Consider the following 18589-nt stretch of genomic DNA (forward strand, 5'->3'; position numbering starts at 1 on the left):
TTTAGAGTATCGTATGTATATGGAAAAAAAGACTGGGATTAAATTCAACAAACGCACAAAAAGAATTTAAACTGTGATCCCATTTACTGACTCTGGTCGCCCCCCTTATGCCGCTGATTCGTGTTTAACTTGTTTACTGCCGGTAACATTTGGACCTAAGAAAAAAATCACGTAACGGAATAACGTAAAGGCGCCAGGGTGTAGCTTGTAAATTCCTAACGTTTGGTGTTGTGGAGTTTTGCAGGGATTTTACGACTTTGCTTTCCTTGTGATTTCTTTTCCAAGGATAACGGAATCCGGCATAATTGTGGCAAAGAAGTAGTTAAGCAAGTATTGATAAGGAAGAGACTTGGAGTATGCGTGTTGATGTTCTGCCCCAGTGTAGTGTCCTCCTGTGTTACAAAAAGGGTTTAAAGACCTGTGTGTTTTGGGATAGGAGCCACCCACCCCTTCCTTGTGTCTCTCCCACACACACCCTCCCCTCTGTGCTCACAGCCTGTCCATACTACTCCCTCTCCTGTAGATGTAGAGGGCAGTCACTATCACCGCACCTGGACAGTAGGATCAGCCCCACTGATCACTTGTGTTTTCTATCTACAAGCTGATGGCATTCAAGAAACTTCACCACTAAAGTAGAAGGCGCTTTGAAAAGCCAAGAGCCCAGGGCTCCCTCCTTCCCTGCACACAACGAAGGAGTCTGCATGGTCTCAGCCTGAATTTGCTTCCTCACTGACTTCTTCTTCTTCTTCCTCATCCCTCCCTGGCGAGAAGACACTACTTTTTTGGCAGGAGAAACCCTAGGGTCATCTTCTTCTGGACAGTGGTAAGTGCTGCCGTCTGCTCCTCCAGTACTTAAGATTTGCAAATGTGTTTTATAATAATAGGAAAAGTAAATTTGGCATATGGTAAAACAAGATACAAGTGCCCATATATACACACCAAAAAGAGGAAATACGAGTGTGCTGCGCTGCTGGTGAAGAATTCATGGGATCCAGATGAATAGATATAGATTGTAGTTTTAATCCAATGCGTTTCTAGGTCAAATGGACCTCTTCCTCAGGGTAACCACAAAAAGAAACACAAAATAACAGTAGTGCCTGGATAGATCAGATCTGTATGAGCTTGGAAAAAACTGGTTCAAAAAGTGCGTGGAACAGAGTTTGGAAAAAATTAAAATCTGAGAGTCCTCAGTGGTTGATACCTTATAATTAGAGATAAACAAACTCGAAATGCAATGTTCGGGTTCGTACTGGATACCTAGTGTCCGGTGCTGAGCTCCAAACACGGACTTCTCCTGGAAGTCCGTTTAGCAATCCTTGTATCGGTGACACATTTCATGAATTGTTATCGACCTGTCAGATTCTCATCTGGTTAAATTCCACATTTTGATCTTTTGCAATTATTTTCCATACTAGGTTTATTTTCTGTATTTTGTTCTTTTATATGTATTTTCCATATTGCGTTTATTTATTATCTTTATTTTATATTTATGTTCCATACTCCATTTATTTTCCGCATGTTATCTTTTGTATTTAGTTACCATTATATTCCATAGCTCTTTACAGACATTATCATCGCAATCTAAAATCTCTATCAGTATATCTGACACCGGAATAAACCCACCCAAACTCCTTGTATAGGTTGTCCTGAGTGGGACTTGAACCGAGGACCCCTGTACTCAAACGCAACAATCTTACCCATTGAAGCACCCTGCTACCCGGTGACTTAGTGGCTTATATTCTTAGTGGCCTAACTCTAGATTCGAAGTGAAAGGTAAAATCTTCATATTGTAACAGACCACAAAAAAAATTCAAACACCGATAATAAAAAAAAATGCACCATAAATAACAAAAGCAAAAAAAAAACAAGCTCAAATGTAACCTTGATCAGTGTGCAGGACTGTCACGGATTTAATAACTATATCTATAGAGAGCCTCCTAATAAAATAACCCGTAGCAGAGCTCTGCGGACTAATTCACAGAGAGAGCACTAATCATTTCCATTAAAGGCCAATTAATCCTTACAATTCAATAATGGTTTACGCTTGTCAGGCCACGCAGGGGAAAGCCGCCGGTTACATTTTAATCTTGAACAGAGCTTTTTAATCATTTTTAAGTTAAGTTTTAAGTCCATAAAGGCAATAAATGAGGAATGGGTTGCCAGCTGTTCACGAGGACTTTTCCTCCAAGTGATTTACTGGTGTTCAATAGGCAGCGGCAGAACTGTACAGGGAGGTTTTAAGTCTTACAAGGAAGTTATTAGACTTTCACCTTCAGAACTGCTTTATTTCATACTAAATCCATTCACTTTACAATATCCCCTCGCACTAAATTCAGCTGTTAAAACTCATTTAAGTGCACACAAAAAAAAAATGAAAAAAAAAAGCTTGGTGTGACATCAGATCAACAACAAAGAAGCAATTTCCTAATTTCTTATTATTTTACTCTTAACCCTCCCAAAAAATATAACTTAATTGTTCCTTTAAAACATATATATATGAGATGTCGTTTGATTTGGAAACATTTTTCTATAAACTGTGTGTATAGATTAAATAATATTTGAAAATCAATTTCTGTCCTTCGATTCTATTTAATTCCATTAACTATATTAGATTTGCGTAGAAATGGTTTAGGCTGGGTATTAATTTTTGCAATTAAATATTAAAAACCTTTATTTAAATATAATATGTTCTAAGGTTACACGGCTGCTAAATTGTTCATTGCAATATTAATTAAGAGGTTTATTAATGAGTTTGTCATAAAGGGGCTACAAAAAAATGCATTATTATTTTTTTATTATTATTATTTATTTATTCTGGCCGTGCCAATTACGTTTGATGCTTTTTCTACAGCGCACCTTCCTGCGAATGCTGCTTTATGGAAGAGTACCAAGCGGCAGATGCATATTAATGAAGTCAGTTTTCCGCGCAGTACAATATATTCTAATTACTTTACTCTAGAGGTTATTAAGTATAATCTACTGATGCTCTCGTTAATTGTGCAGGGGGGATTTCTCTATTCTAAGGCGTAGAATACTTTATTAGAGTCGAAGAGATAATTCTATTCGAGGCTTTCCATCTGATGACAATTTTGGTGGCTTTTCTGTTCTTTCTAGAGATCATTCCTCCAGGGAATGTTTTTTTTATTACACCGAGCAAAAAAAAGTGTTCACCTTGTTTATACGACGGCTCTTGGCGCAGGTAATGAGCGGTGATGAGAAGGAGAAACACTTGTGTTATCATAATATTGAACCGCTGGATGCGGCTAGAATGACTTCTTTGTTAGAAGAGGAAAACGTTGGATTTAGTAAAACAAACGCCTGGATGGCTGAACCAACGCAGGAGCGTCCTGTGGATTTAGCAAATAGTGCGTTGTTGACAGAATGGAATCCTTATCACAAACACTTTTGTCCCTGGGTTTATCCACTGGAGCTGGATGTGCTGCTAGCAGGAAACCTGCAATAGTGGTGAAATCCACAGGAACAATACGTCCTCTACTCATTTGAGAGATCTTAACTCTCCTAATAGTGTTTAGACAACACTCCATATTATTCAGATGTTGGTGACAATGTCCTGACGCCATGCCCCAAAACTGGTGGTGACATAAAAAAAACATACTCAGTCAGTTTCTTCCATTGAAATCGATGATGATGGAGACGTGGGATTGTTAGATTATGATTTATTTGCATCATATACATTTAATCCCGTTAGCTTAATAGAAATTTAAGTTACCCAATATATTAAAATTCATGTTATGTATTTGTACAAATGATAAAATCCGACTCTTGACATACTTTTCATTCTGGATTTTAAGATGATAAAAATAAGTATTCAAAAATTACTTTCAAGGTAGATGATCTGTAAAAAGAAAACCAATCATAAAATGAATTTGTTCTTTGGGTTTCTGTTATTCTTGTGTTTTTGTTCTTTGGGTTTCTCCACTCTGTCCCTTCCCTTGTGTTTTTTGTTCTTCGGGTTTCTCTGGTCTGTCTATTGTGTTTTTTGTTCTTTGGGTTGCTCTACTCTGTCCCTTGTGTTTTTTGTTCTTTGGGGTTCTTTGCTCTGTCCCTTGTGTTTTTTGTTCTTTGGGTTTCTCTGCTCTGTCTATTGTGTGTTGGGTTTCTCTGCTCTGTCCCTTGTGTTTTTTGTTCTTTGGTTTTCTCTCCTCTGTTGCATGTGTTTTTTGTTCTTTGGGTTTCTCTGCTCTGTCCCTTGTGTTTTTTATTCTTTGGGTTTCTCTGCTCTGTCTATTGTGTTTTTGTTTTTTGGGTTTCTCTGCTCTGTCCGTTTGTGTTTTTTGTTCTTTGGACTGCTCCACTCTGTCCCTTGTGTTTTCTGTACTTTGGGTTTCTCCACTCTGTCCCTTGTGTATTTTTGTTTTTTGGGTTTCTCTTCTCTGTCCCTTGTGCTTTTTGTTCTTTGAGTTTCTTCTCTGTCCCTTGTGTTTTTTGTTCTTTGAGTTTCTTCTCTGTACCTTGTGTTTTTTGTTCTTTGGGTTTCTTTGCTCTGTCTATTTTGTTTTTTGTTCTTTGGGTTGCTTCACTCTGTCCCTTGTGTGTTTTGTTATTTGGGTTTCTCTGCTCTGTACCTTGTGTTTTTTGTTCTTTGGGTTTCTCTGCTCTGTCCCTTTTGTTTACTGTTCTTTGGGTTGCTCCACTCTGTCCCTTGTCTTTTTTCTTCTTTCGGTTTCTCCACTGTCACTTGTGTTGTGTTTTTTGTTCTTTGAGTTTCTTCTCTGTCCCTTGTATTTTTTGTACTTTGGGTTTCCTTGCTCTGTCTATTGTGTTTTTTGTTCTTTGGGTTTCTCAGCTTTGTCCCTTATGGTTTTTGTTCTTGGGTTTTCTCTGCTCTCTGCCCTGTTCTTTGTGTTTTCTATTCTTTGGGTTGCTCTGCTCTGTCCCTTGTGTTTCCCCAAAGATATGGAAGCTGGAACTACATATATTGGATATACATTTATTGGGTTTGACATTTTGCTTTTTCTGAATATGACACCATTATTGGATACATATTTATTTGGTTTGATGTTTCGCTTTTTCTAAATATGACACATAGTGGATATACATTTACTCAGCTTCGCTTTCTCTGAAAATGGGTAATAAGAACAGAAGCGTAAATATGTGCAGATTGACTAACATATTTCATATTTTTTAATATTTGCAGTGGAAGACTTGTATTGTATTCTATTATATTTTCCCCATCCTTCTTGTAAGCACCCTATAATTGTAGTACATCCTGCAACACTTTTGAAGACAGGAGGAAAATCCATGAGTGTAATTAATTAGGAATTTTTGGAAGTTGTGGGGGATTTATCCTAAGAGCTGCTGTGTTTTTCTTGTTCAGGCGGTTGTTTGCTGAGACATTTTTTTAGCTTGCAGCTATATAACACTAGTTAAGGCATTTAATTGTGTGTGTACTAACAACGCCTTGGAGAGATGCAGACTACTACACTGATTTTGGAAGCATGTAGCTATCTAAGATTGCATCCTGAATGCTCACTCATCACAATTATAATTTTATGTTTTTGTTTTTTAAGGCCTGTCATAGTTGAAGTGATAATGTAAATAGAATATGCTATTAATTTTGTTAAATTATTAATGGAAAACTGTCATTGCTTGGCCCAAGTCAGATATAGCATTTAATGTTTATCAGCACATAATTCCCTCCCTTGGGTATTTTTTGGTCAGTGGTCAAGAAGTAGAGCAGGGGTCTTTGCGCGGCGTGTTTGCCTGTTGCACTCCCCTTGCATGCACAATATACAAGAAGCTGTATCCACTATACTCTGGTAGACACACAATTGGTTAACACCAAGTTCTTAGAAGAAGACTGTCAGTCATGTCCTGGTTCTCATGAAGGAGCAGAGCAGATTGTTATGGGTAAAGGTGGCTGATTGACATCTCTGCTTATTTTGCAGCAATTCTTGAATTTCATGTGTAAGGCTGCCGAGCACCAGGCATTCAAGCCGTCCCTGGTCGCGAGAGTTGCATATGAGAGCGCGTGGGTGGAGGGCTCTTTAATACATAGGCAAAAATATTGCTCTGCTCATTATATCATATAATACCCTGTTCACCGACACCCAGCAGAAAAAAAAATAATCTCAACATGACGGTGAACTCCCAACCCAGTCGTTTAAGAATGTTGGATGATATTTCTGTCCAGTAAAAGTTTATATCAATCCATAAATAATGTTTTGTGACAGAGAAAACTCCTATTTTGTGATGCCAGGGTCGTGTACCAGGTCCCTAAATTCTATTATTTTTACAATGAGCTTTCCCACTAATTCAACCGCCGGTGCTGCCAATCACCGACCCAATGTCATCTTCTCTAGAGCAACCCATAAAACACAGTCGGTAAGTTTCAGTAGAATGGATATCCTAATAAACTTATATTATCTTGGTTAGAAAATTCCAGAGCTTGCAGCCACAGCGGATAAGTGAGGTTACCTCTCATGGGTGGTGCAACGTGTGCTGTACATCATATTTCTGTCATTATTTTGGGCAGGAAGACCTTTCTAATAATAATACATATGAAGGTGTGTTGATTTGCACTTACTTGCTTGTACAGTACTAGATAGTACATAGCATTCACTGCTTGAAGGAACGACAAAGAGCAACCTACAGATCCCCAATGTTGAGATCAACTCTTTATGATCACAATTTAGGCTGGATAATGTACATAAACCTAGATAAAATGACCGACTGTGTAAAAACACAGCATATGCGCCATCATTTCATCAGGTAAGTGGGTGTCAGGTATGGTTTTTATGCCGCTTATGTTCACTTGAAAAAATTGAATTGAATAGAAAAGATCCAACCCACCTGATCAATGTTTGCATATATTTGGGGTCTCTATAAGGGCCTAGAGCATAGACTTTATTTGTTAGCAGGTCACAATGGAATCAATTCAATTAATTGACGACTGTATACTCAAGGCGTTTTCCATATATTAATACAGAATATATTGTCACAATCAAAAATAATCAGGACATTATAAGGCCTGGTTCACACAAGCGGATAAAAAATTGTCAGTTTTATCCAGAAAACTCGGATGATTTTTTTTCTCACTTGTCATCCATATGCAATCCGTTTTATTTTTTTACTAATCGTTTACATTTACATTTTTTATTAATCATTTACAGTTTCCTATGTTACAGAATTGCAATGTATCCGTAAAAATCAGATGCTAGACTGTGGCTCCCCCCAGCATCCTCTGATTTTTTGGGAAAAGGCTAGGGCATGCTGCGATTTATTTTTTTTTCATGCGAAGATTCGATCAGTGAAAAAAAAATTGCTCACTTGAAGTTCCCCATTGTATAACAATGGTCCGAGTGCTGTCCATTCTTTTATGGAAAGTCGTGTGAACGAGCACTTAGGGTGAGAGCAATTTTGTTCAATGGTTGGAGAGACGTCTTAGGCTAGGACGTACTCGTCAAAAACATACGCCAGCGCGTGCCATATGTCAAATGTCAAATGTCTGACTATTGACATATACTTCATCACACATTTCAAAAACATACTTGCACAGATGTAGTTCTATGGATTGCATACTTAAAAAAAAAAAAAAAATTCTTTACTCAACTAGCTGTTAACGTTACAGTCAGGGTATACGTTGTAGTCGTATTGAAGTGTACTGCTCTGCCTTTCAATATGTCTCCCATTTAGGATAGTGGTGAAAAAAACATATACATCTTTGTGCTTTTTTATGGGGGACACTCATGTCCATCCTAAAAAAAATGCAAATTTAACAAAATGTAGTCAAAGAAACATGTTATTAAATTATGTCTTGCCTGTTTTTAGTCTATAGATGCGCCGCTAAATACAGTTTTTTGCAATTAAGGGTGTATATGTCCACTGGGAACCGAGCCTTAAAGGACTTGTCACCCGCCATCCATAACCATGATATAGGACCCTCGCAGGCAGGGTCCTCCCTCTTCCTGTACCAGTCTTGACTTGTATTGATTAAGATTATTGTACCTGTTTTTTATTACGTATACCCCTCCTCACATGTAAAGCGCCATGGAATAAATGGCGCTATAATAATAAATAATAATAATATAGGATATGTGTGACAGATGTCAGTCTGACACAAGTTTGTTCTCGCCACTGGAGATCGGTGATGTAAAGTAGTGATTGTGTGGACCTGGGAGGTTTTTATACACCGTTCGGACGCGTTGCAATGTCCCTTAAGAAGTGGTAACTTTGCACTTAGATTTTAGTGGAATCTTTTCTGCTTCTGAGTTTTTCTTTTTTTTATAAATGCAAAATTTAAAAAAAAAGTGTAATTGGAGGAGTTAATCAAAAATTGTCATTAAGGCGAAAACTTCCCCCTTGTATCCCTCTGTAAGACAGCTCCAGAGGAGACGATGAAATCCTGGACTTCATTAGAGCGAGCCCATTTACTGCAATAATCCCACCTGCTGTTTATATAACATCCAGTGAGGAGTTTATACAGCGTTCATTCTCTCATCATGTGAAGTGTTTTCTCGCTGTTAGAACAGCTGGCCGGCACATTTCTCTCCAGCATGACATTTGGATGTGGGGTTTACTGGGTTAACAGAGCGGCACTGCGGCGAGTAATGTACATTACGTCCATTGCTCCCCGGAGCTGAGAGCTCTCAGTCCTTGCGTGGACTTGTAGTCGTGTTGTAAGGTTACCTCCTTAATGGACCACTGTATTCATTTGGGTTCATTCCAGCAGAGATTTTACCTCCCTTACAAAACATTTCAGGATGTATCTCGGTACCCCCCCATCCGCGCCCCTGCGCCCGGGACCAGTGTCAGCTTCCAATGACCTTTAGCAAGGTTATTCGTTGTACATCAGCATCTCACATGGGCTAGCTCTTAGGGCTCATACTCACCTGCAAGAAACTCGGATGAGTCTCGCATGGTCTCGCATGTTAATACCGGGCACTCAGATCGGAGCGTGTGGCCGCATAGGAATACATGCAGCCGCACGCTCCGCTCCTGAGTGCTGCCGGGTATTAACATGCGAGATTCATCCGAGTTTCTCGCAGGTGAGTATGAGCCCTTAGCAGGAGCTCAGTACTGTAAGGCCATGCTCGCACATTCAGTATTTGGTCAGTATTTTCCATCAGTATTTGGAAGCCCAAACCAGGAGTGGGTGATAAATGCAGAAGTGGAGCATATGTTTCTATTATACTTTTCCTCTGATTGCTCCACTCCTGGTTTTGGCTTACAAATACTGATGTGAAATACTGAACAAACACTGAACGTGTGAACATGACCTAAAAAGTAACAAGAAATATTTTTTATCATATTTTTAATTAGTTATCCCTGGAATATGTTATATTTTTTACATTATATATAAAAAAATATTTATTATTGAATTTTTCATTTTTAGAGGTCTTAAAATGTGTTATTCTGTAAAGTGAGTAAATAAAAAATATTTTTTTTTTATAAAAAAAAAAAAAAAAAAAAACACTGAAAAAATTAGGTAGAATAAGAATTTTTATCTACAGGTGTAAAAAAAAAAAAGTGATTGGTGAAACTTAAGTCAAAGAATATCTGGAAATCATTTCGGTAATGTCATGAATTTAGTATGTGGAAAGTGAGTGAGTGGAAACCTGTTTTTTAATTGCCGTTCAGATGAACGATTTATCTTCTCAGTCCTGAATGTTTGTGAGAAAAAAAATCGCAACTTGGACTATTTTTCTTCTGAGTTCGTGAGTAAAAAAAAAATCAGATCCCGCATGGAACTTCCTAGCGGATACATTTCTATTATAAACCTTGGAAACTGAATGTTGATCAAGTACATTGCTTAGTGTAGATGTATGAAGACAGATCGCACACATATGTCATACGGAAGTCACATAGATGTAAAAAAAATTGGCAAACGGATAAAAATTAGAAGAAAATTGGCCGAGTTTTTGGATGAAATTATTTCTCATATGTTCTTTTGCTCTTTCCCTTATGGTGATTGTCTTTTATCCATTCCATACATTCATATCATACACTAAAGGATCAAATCTATATCCATCTAGAAGGACTGAGTGCAGAGTGAACACTCCACAAAATCAGTGATGGTTTTATCAAACTTTTAAAACTTTATCTTTTTTATTTTTATAGATCCCTCATCATGATAAATGTATTAAGCTCACATCTCACATTTTTCCTTGGATATGTTTGGAAATGCTCCAGACATATGAATTATGGTACTTAATGACATAAAAACGAATCCCTTTGACTTGATTTGTAAAAAGAAGTAATTTTTTTGGTGGGGTCATTTGACATGTGAACGTTTTAATACCAGTATATAAAAGATATGTGTGACCTTATAGCAAGGGGACACTGTACATATGTTGAGCCCAATATAGAGAAAATGAAGTATGAGAATTAGAATAATGACATTTTCTCTTGACATTTTATTGAGGGCCCTTTTTTGGGTGGGCTGTAACACTCTTTATATTATTTAGATTACGATTAATAAAAACTACTGTCAGGCCCCATAATCTCAGAGGCTCGAAATTGATGGCCTCCATCTTTAGATTTTGACACACAACTCAATGTCTGCTCCGGCTTCACCGTCTTAATCTAAGTAATTTTGTCAAAATCTCATTTTTCTATATGTATCTTACATATAAGTCTGAGCAAAATGTTGGGTCTGCAAACCCATAGAATAGAATATTACATTTACGTGAAGACAGGCCATACAGAGAAGGAAATTCTCTTGATGTTGTCTATAATGCTAAAATTAGCGGTGTAGCAAACTAATATTAGGAATACAAAAAGAGTTATAAGAAAGATATAATAAAAATATAGTAAAAAGAACTGTCAATTACAGAAAATCCTCTATTGGATTATATCAGTATTTCCATATCAGAATTAGAAATACTGACATAATATTGGTGTTCCGTTCTGTAGAATTACCCATTTTATTCTGTGGATTTAACCATAATATTAATGTTTATAGAATTAACCATTTTCACCAAGTTTTTAGATATTATATTTTTAGATATTTGTAGTTATTATACAGTATTACAGTACTGTAGACTGATAAGTAGTTTCTTTCTATACATAAAATCATGCAATATACCGTATATAAAATAATAATGTTCAGTTTTTTTGTGTTTGGGGCGTTTCAGTTTATTTTGCCGTTTTAATAATAAGAACCCGAAGAACTTATTTCTTTGATGGGAAGAAGACTAACCCTCTTAATTTTGGCTGTTGTGGTCAGTAAACTTCAGTTTTCCTGTGCCGTCATTTAATTGGTGCTATGACTGTAATACATTTAGAATTATATGGAGATAATATCCGTGGTTTAGAAATGTCACTACATCACATAGTGTAGATGGACTCCATGATCACTGAGTGACCACAGCAGAAGGAGAGAATTTCTTGTGCTATTACCGCATTGATTTCTGAATACAAAATTGTGAGGTTATGAAATCTAGAAGATAGCGAATAGTGGACATATATCTGTGGCACATGTGCAAACGCAGTCTTTGATAGAACAGCTGAAGACCAAGGAGTGATCCGTCCATGTACGTTCCTCTGCAGCCCCTGATATTTCAGCTGCGTTTGGCGCCGCTCCTTGCATGAGCCCTCGCTCTTCTGTTATCCCGGTCACACCTGTCTTTGCTGAGAGGGGATTATAATCACATAACAACAATATCTCCTGACCATCCGTGTCTCCTTTAACAACCATAACACAAAAAATTTGTAGCCTCACAAACACCCTAATCCTCTGTGGTATGTTAGACAGTTTGTTGTGCGTTTCATGTTTCGGAGAACACATGACCCAATATCTCGTTTCACCGTTTTCCGAGCTCAAAATCAGGAATGAGGAAGAGTGTGGTATTGCCTCTATAGAAATGTGTGGTGTCTTCATATGCACGCTATCCATCTGCAGGTGCCCATTGAGCTGGTTGCTTCTTTTCTGGGTCCACATCCCCCCCAGAGCAACTTTATGTGTTCATGTCTCGAGTGGTTGAAAGGCTGGACCTTTGCTTCATTTTCAAGTGTGCATGAAATAAGTACAGTTCTGTATTTTCCAATGGGCTTCTCCAAGCAAAACTGAATGTCTACACCTACCTTCCCCCAACCACCATTTACGCTTCTGCTCCCCAATATGTTGATTGTTGATCCAATGCTATGAACATGATTAAGAGCTACAGTTGGTGCTCATCAATTGTAGGACCTAGTCCATCAGCCATATCAGCATTCTGTGGTCATTGGATGGGAGCTCTGAGAACCACCTCCTAACTGATGGCATCCACAGCTCTTCTTTTGATTAGTTGGCTTGGTGCGACATCATGGTTGCGGCCTCTCAAGAATGTGACATCTCGCTAAACCAATCAAAAGAAGAAGAGCAAGATTGTTCTAAGGGCTTCTGTCCAGTGGCCATCAAATTGACATGGCCAATGGATCAGGTCCTGTGAATCGATTCAAATCAACTTTACCTCCTTACCTAATATAGAAATATTCATAGTTCCAAGAGCATGTCAGCCTGAGAGCAACAGGTATATGCAAAATATTCATTTTGTAGGGCAATAGGGAGAATGCAGTAATTTAGCCAACAGTTAATGTATTTTATATAGCACAGAAAAGGGGTGGCACAAAGTACTGGATAATGCTGGTCTAGGTTCCATATAAAACCCCAAAAAATAAAAAAATTAAAAAAAACAAAATGAGAATACAGCCTGTAGTAAGTAAATAACATAGGGTACTTATACAGTACATTGCACATATACCAACTTATGCTTCAGCTCATTTCTTTGGTTTTGCTTTAGTTTCTTGTCCGGCGTGACTCCCCCTTTTTGAGCTAGACATCTCATCTATATAGCTTCCCATGGGCAGGCGTCTGACCAGTTGGGCCACAGTCCTGCTCTGCCCTTATCTACATTGAGGTTGGTTGACACAAGGTTAGGTTTTAATACTAGAATATAAGGCCATCCTGATTGGGTACACCTTGGCTTTTATGCTTTTTAATCAAAATAGTGTTAACTAAATACCCTATGTTACTTACATATACTGTTACTATTTACTTATGTGCTTAATATAAGCTCATTTTGGGGGTTTTCTTTGGTTTTGTCTGTGAAATGGCCACAGTGTGCCGCATTGCAGGTATACCAACTTATGCTCCGGCTGACTTTTTTGATTTTGATATGGGTTCCATATAAATGTATTATATATAATGCAATCAATATATATTGTAGGGGTCACAGATATTCCAGTCAAAACAACAATATTGAAGCCTGTGTAATACAATTCTTTCTAGATGTCTTTAGAATAGTTTCACCGATGGTTGTCCTATGCTATAGATATTGTCCATTAGTTCTGATTTCAGGATCAGCTCCACCGCTCGGACATCCTTTAGCATTTCTCTTGGCCTTTTTGTAGGGTTCCGCTCCCCATATGTGGAGCTCTGCCTATATATCCTACAGTATAATAACTATAATATTATCAGTAACATTCTCTTTTCCTTTCTTCTCAAACCCTTTCCTCAGTGCAAAAAATGTGCAGTACAGTCATTGTCTGTGGGGGGGAATCTTTATGTCTATGTCAGCCTTTTCTATAGTAAATTCTGCGTCTAGTGTTTGGGGGACAAGATGGTCACAAATCGTCTAGTGCACATTTCCTGGCTTCGGTAACAGATGACGTTCTAGATCGAGCTTAACTTGTATGTTGACTGGTGTCGCTGTAAACTTCTATTAACTTGTACAAACCACCCACTTTGCAAACATGATTCTGGAATTTTTTTCTTTTTTGTTTCTACGTGTTTTTTTTTACATATTTAATTGTAAATTTAAACACACATCTGAATATATATATATATATATATATATATATATATATATATATATATAAAAAGAGTGTGTGTGTGGGGGGGCATATATATGTGTGTATATATAAGAACGTGTGTATGTGTGTGTATGTATATATATATATATATATATATATATATACACATAGTATGTGTATATATATATTTATTTATTTATTTTTATATACCGTATATAAAAAGAGAGAAAGATTAGAAAGGCTCCATAGAGGGAGCTGAAATGTAGCTTGTGATTTTTCACTCATTCGGATGTTCTGCATCTCTGGATTTATATATATATATATATATATATATATATATATATATATGTATATATATATATATAAATATCGTATATAATTTTTAATTTTTTTTACATATACTGTAAATATGCATGTGGATATATATATTATTTACATATATAAAATTTGGGAAATATGTATATACGCTATATAACTACAGTATATATATGATTGAAGTACCGTAGTTACATATTTGTTAGTAGATAATTGGAATATGTATACAGTAATATTGTGTGTGTATATATATATATGGTATATGCATATACTGTATGACTGTTGGCTGTATGAATATGTAAATTTTATATATTGTCTTTCTCAGTTTCCGTTCTACTTTCACAAAGCCTCCATCCACGCTGGTGTTGACCAGTTTACCTTAAATCGGTGGGACCCAGTAAATAGTTAATGAGTAGAACCAGCAACAGCCGTCCCGTCCCCAGTGGGTTTCACATCATTTGCTAGAAAATGAAATGCGATATCGCAGACAGACTCCCCCAATTGTTCCTGTGTGTGGACGTTTAACTGCATGCTCGGCGCTGGAGCTTTGTGTGACCTCGCGCTGGGCTGTGTTGTGTTACGTTGGCTGCAGCCGAAGGGTTAAAACTCATTAAGTCTTTGCTTCAGTAGCAGCTGAAATATTCTGTGATGGGGATTTATCAGAGACATCTATCTTGGCGGCCCGAGCGCTACTGGCGCCGAAACGTGAAATCGACAAATTTACAAAACTGAACGGTCTTTTAAGCTGTAGAATAAGAGACCTGTAAAAGAAAAGCTGAGGCCTCCATGTAATGACAGATACGGCCCTGACGCTGGATGTGAAAGCATGTCCAAAATCCATGCAAGCGACCCTCCGCGGCTGTGATGTAATAATAATAATAACCGGTAATTGCTCTTCAGGGGACAGAACAGCTGCTCGGTGCAGGGAATTACCTTTAATAGTTAGATAAGCGGCAGGATGATTATGAAGTAGTCCTCCTGCTCCTCTCAGTCATACTGTATATCCTCTTTTTATCTTATTTTCATTGAGCTCAATTTACATTTCTCCAGACGCAGCCTGTAGTGTAAAGAATGGGAATTTTTTACACTGGAAATGAAATTTCCTATAAGGCTACGTTCTGACAATGAGCTCTTGGTGAGTTTTTCATATTGCAGAATTTCTGCACCAATTCTGCGCCCATTAAGTAAAATAAGTTCTTTTTTAAAATACACAGCATAAAAAACTCAACAAAACCTTAGCCTAGGGCTACGTTCCCACAATGAGTTTTTGGTGATTTTTTTTACGAAAAAAATGCAAGTAACTTATTTTACTAAATGGGTACTGAAATGGTGCAGAAAATCTGTAACATCAAAAATTCACCCAAAGCTCTTTGTGGGAACATAGCCTAAAAGAAAAATTAATGGGTGTAGATTTAGGCCACGTGTACACGTTCAGTATTTGGTCAGTATTTTACCTCAGGATGTGCAAGCCAAAACCAGGAGTGTATCAGAGGAAAAGTGTAATGGCCCCGTCTCACATAGCGATTTACCAACGATCACGACCAGCGATACGACCTGGCCGTGATCGTTGGTAAGTCGCTGTGTGGTCGCTGGGGAGCTGTCACACAGACAGCTCTCTCCAGCGACCAACGATCAGGGGAACGACTTCGGCATCATTGAAACTGTCTTCAACGATGCCGAAGTCCCCCTGCAGCACCCGGGTAACCAGGGTAAACATCGGGTTACTAAGCGCAGGGCCGCACTTAGTAACCCGATGTTTACCCTGGTTACCAGTGAAGACATCGCTGGATCGGTGTCACACACACCGATTCAGCGATGTCAGCGGGACCTCAACGACCAAAAAAAGGTCCAGGCCATTCCGACACGACCAGCGATCTCGCAGCAGGGGCCTGATCGCTGGTACGTGTCACACATAGCGAGATCGCTACTGAGGTCGCTGTTGCGTCACAAAACTAGTGACTCAGCAGCGATCTCGCTAGCGATCTCGCTATGTGAGACGGGGCCTTAATAGAAACACGTCACCACTAGTGATGAGCAAATATACTCGTTACTCAAGATTTTCAGAGCACGCTCAGGGGTCCTCCAAGTATTTGTAAGTACTCGAAGATTTAGTTTTCATTGCAACAGCTGAATGATTTACAGCTGCTAGCCAGGCTGAGTACATGTGGGGGTTGTCTGGTTGATAGGGAATCCCCACATGTAATCAAGCTGGAGAGATGTAAATCATTCAGCTGCGGGGCTGAAAACTAAATCTCCAAGTACTTACAAATACTTGGAGGACCCCCGTGCATGCTCAGGAAATCTCGAGTAACGAGTATATTCCCTCATCACTAGTCACCACTTCTGTATTTATCACCCACTCCTGGTTCTCACTTACAAATACTGAGGCAAAAAAAATTCAACAAATACTCATCATGTGCTCGTGGCCCTACACAGGACCCAGAATGTATCTATAGGCAACCAAAATCAAGTCCTCCATTTTTTAGTGTATTTTCTCACAGTTTTTGGACCTGGATTAATCAGTAGCGCTGACGATTAAAAATAGGTACAACTACAGTCAAACACTGACTATTTCTTAACATTAAAACAATAAATAATTGGGCAAATAAAAGTCGTAGAATAATATTAGCCGTATCCATATGCCTTTTATTTGCCTTACCATTTATTCTAATGAAATTAATATTCCGGATTTTTGGACACTCTAGTTTGTAAAGTTTTTAATTGGCAGTGCTTCCTCTACACTTCTATTTTTTATTTTTTTACTCTTCCTTCTTCTCCGATTATGGTGGTCTGCCCAACTTACCATAGGCAACAAGAAGCAGCTGTTTATGTACATACAGTGGCATGTAAAAGTTTGGCACCCTTTATCAACATTACTGTTATTGCGAACAGTTAAGCAAGTTAAAGTTTAACATGACACATTTCCTTTGTATCTTAGGCCGAAAATATATATATATGTTTTCATTATTTACATTTTAAAAATTACAAAAAGGAAAATGGGCCAATGCAAACGTTTGAGAACCATGTGCCATTGGCTGCAACACAACCCCAAGAAATGGTTTATCAAATGAAAATGTTCTTTTCCTGAAATTCTGTGCACTTTTTTCTCCAAACATACTTGTACCTCTGATCATTGTGGCCAAAGAGTTCTATTTTAACCTCATCGGTCCACAGGACTTGTTTCCAAAATGCATCAGGCTTGTTTAGATGTTTTTTTCCATACTTCCAATGCTGAATTTTATTGCGAGGACGCAGGAGATGTTTTCTTATGATGAATCTTCCATGAAGGCAATATTTGTGCAGGTCTCTCTAATTACACTTGGAACTGAGGAAAGGGCAATTTGAAAACGCTTTGCCATCTTCTTACAGCCTTCTCCTGCTTTTTGGGCCTCCACCGTTTTTAGAGTGCTAGGCAGTTGCTTAGGCCGGTTTCACACGTCAGTGGCTCCGGTACGTGAGGTGACAGTTTCCTCACGTACCAGAGACACTGACACACGTAGACCCATAAAAATCAATGCATCTGTTCAGATGTCATTGATTTTTTGCGGACCGTGTCTCTGTGTGCCAAACACGGAGACATGTCCGTGTTCGTGGGAGCGCACATATTACACGGACCCAATAGAGTCAATGGGTCCATGTAAAACACGGACCTCACACGGACGTTCTCCGTCTGGGGTCCGTGTGCGTGCAGGAGACAGCGCTACAGTAAGCGCTGTCCCCCCCACATGGTGCTGAAGCCGCGATTCATATGTTCCCTGCAGCAGCGTTTGCTGCAGAGAAAATATGAATAATAGTGTTTAAAATAAAGATCTATGTGTCCGCCGCCCCCCCACCCCCTGTGCGCCCCCCCGCTGTCCTGAAAATACTCACCCGCTCCCACGTTGGCTGTCACTCCTTCCTCTCTGCCCCGTGCCTCCTACTGTATGCGGTCACGTGACCGCATACACTAGAAGCCGCGGCCAGACCAGGAAGCAGCGAGGGAGGTGGGTAAGTATTTTCAGAACAGCGGGGGGGGGCGCACAGGGGGTGGGAGGGCGGCGGACACATAGATCTTTATTTTAAACACTGTTATTCATATTTTCTCTGCAGCAAACGCTGCTGCAGGGAACATATGAATCGTGGCTTCAGCACGATGCAGGGTACCACACGCGTGGGTACCACACGCTCCGTGTGGTACCCACTCGCCATACGGGCGGCACACGTGTGCCGCACGTATGGCCTACGTGAGTTCCCAGGCACACGGACACGGATAACTCCGGTACCGATTTATTCCGGTACCGGAATTATCTGGACGTGTGGGACAGCCCTTAGAAGAACCCATGGCTGCTGTTTTTTGGCACAAGGTTAGAGGAGGCTAGGTTTTTATAAAGCTGGGAAATTTGCATCACCTGGCCTTTCCTAACAATGATAGTGAACAAGCCAAAACCCTAACAGGTTAATTAAGGTCTGAAACTTTGGTCAAAGTTATCTGAGCACAGAAATCTCCAAGGATGCCCAAACTTTTACATCAGCTCATTTT

The 18589-nt window shown here is 38.9% G+C and overlaps 1 protein-coding gene across 3 annotated transcripts in view; it reads left to right on the forward strand.

Moving 5' to 3' along the window:
- The first annotated feature begins 521 nt into the window (after positions 1-521).
- EYA2 (EYA transcriptional coactivator and phosphatase 2) overlaps positions 522-18589 on the forward strand; it is a 186554-nt gene continuing 168486 nt past the window's right edge. The window contains exon 1 of one of the 3 annotated variants that reach the window (XM_077253258.1): positions 522-823. The gene's annotated coding sequence lies outside the window, so the exon portion shown is untranslated. The remainder of the gene's footprint in view (positions 824-18589) is intronic. The other 2 variants (XM_077253255.1, XM_077253256.1) reach the window with 2 other exon arrangements.

This window comes from Ranitomeya variabilis, chromosome 4 (assembly GCF_051348905.1).
Source record: "Ranitomeya variabilis isolate aRanVar5 chromosome 4, aRanVar5.hap1, whole genome shotgun sequence".
Classification (NCBI taxonomy): domain Eukaryota; kingdom Metazoa; phylum Chordata; class Amphibia; order Anura; family Dendrobatidae; genus Ranitomeya; species Ranitomeya variabilis.